This window comes from Dromiciops gliroides, chromosome 3, assembly GCF_019393635.1.
Source record: "Dromiciops gliroides isolate mDroGli1 chromosome 3, mDroGli1.pri, whole genome shotgun sequence".
In the NCBI taxonomy this organism is placed as follows: Eukaryota; Metazoa; Chordata; class Mammalia; order Microbiotheria; family Microbiotheriidae; genus Dromiciops; species Dromiciops gliroides.
The window spans coordinates 297372246-297373995 of NC_057863.1; the positions used below are offsets into that span (position 1 = coordinate 297372246).

The 1750-nt window shown below is 36.4% G+C and overlaps 1 non-coding gene across 1 annotated transcript; it reads left to right on the top strand.

The window, feature by feature from the left end:
- The first annotated feature begins 1359 nt into the window (after positions 1-1359).
- LOC122752060 lies at positions 1360-1466 on the top strand. Its single transcript, XR_006355864.1, has one exon. It is a non-coding gene; the product is annotated as a U6 spliceosomal RNA (small nuclear RNA).
- Positions 1467-1750: the final 284 nt, after the last annotated feature.

The following is a 1750-nucleotide window of genomic DNA, read 5'->3' on the forward strand; positions in this document are numbered from 1 at the left end:
AATGGCAGCAACATCTAGACAAGAGAGGGAAGAGAATCAAACAAGGCTTACCCAATCCAGCAAAGGATTCAGGAGGGTACTGACTCAAGTACAAAATCCCAGCCTCTAAGAATTGAGACTGAAAATATGAGTAAACAAAAGAAAACACAGAACATAATGAAGAAATAATATAAGTTAAGATAAGCCCAAGAGGTAAACCCATAAGAGAGTAACCCACAACAACTATAATAAGAAACTCAGGGTAGGAAAGAATGGCTTGTCCACAACAACTACAAGAGTGGCTGGAAAAAATTAAGCTAGAGAGAAAAAAAAATAAATTATAACTGAAGAGTTTGGTAGAAAAAAAGTTGAAAGGAGAATAAATACCTTAGAACAAAAGGTAGAAACCTTTAATAGTTGACTCCCTTAAAAACAGAATTGGACAAGCAATGCAAAGACTGTGTTAGACAATAAGAAATATTACAACAAAATCGAGTTTTAAAAATAGAAGAAAATATATGGCATCTATACATATTGAACAATAACAACAAATCTGACCTGGAAAACTGGTTGAGGGGAGATAATTTAATAATTATAGAACTCCCTGAAAACAGTGACCAGATCCCCCCCCAAAAAAAAAATTAGAGAAGATATTTCATGAAATCATAAGACTGAAATGATCTATTAGAATTAGAAACTTCCAACTGAAAACACTTAGAAATGCCATAGATAATATTTGTAGCAACTCTTTTTGTGGTGGGAAAGAATTGGAAATTGAGAGAATGACCATCAATTGGGGAATGGCTAAACAAGTTGTGGTACATGAATGTAATGGAATACTTTTATTGCTGTAAGAAATGATGAGCAGGGGGAGTTCAGAGAAACCTGGAAGGACTTACATGAACTGATGCTGACTGAGAGGAGCAGAACCAGAAGAACATTGTAAACAGTGACAGCAACATTGTGTGATGAACAATGGGGATAGACTTGGCTCTTCTCAGCAGTGCAATGATCCAAAACAATTTCAAAGAATTCATGATAGAAAATGTTTTCAAAATCCAGAAAAAAGAACTGTGGATTATTAATGCAGACCGAACCATACTGTTTCTACTTTTGGACTGGTTTTCCTTCTTTTTTGAGGTTTTTCCCTTGTGCTCCAAATCTTCTTTCACAATATGACTAATGTAGAAATATGTTTAATATGATTGCACATATATATAATCTATATCAGATTGCTTTCCATCTTGGGGAGGAGGGATAGGAGGGTGGGAGAAAAATTTGGAACTAAAAATCCTATGAAAACAAATGTTGAAAACTATCCTTACATGGAACTTGAAAATAATAAAATACTTTTAATTATTTTTTAAAAAAGAAATGAGGGTGCTCGCTTCGGCAGCACATATACTAAAATTGGAACGATACAGAGAAGATTAGCATGGCCCCTGCGCAAGGATGACACGCAAATTCATGAAGCGTTCCATATTTAAAAAAAAAAAAAAAAAAAAAGAAAAAAAGAAATGAGGGAAGAAAGACAGTGAGCTCTCGAACTCGTAACACGATCGCTCCAAAAGCCATCCAAATAACACCATAGGAATATGCCCGGAGCAGCAAAACTCACAGAAGAATGTGCTGAAATCATCTTCTAACCAAGAACAGCTTGGAAGGTCAGAAGGAGGGAGCTGCTGTGCTGATACAGGAGTCAAGCCCAACCCCACAGTCACCCTGACACAGATCCAGTCCCAGAAAGGCCTCACCAGAGAAAGAGACCCCC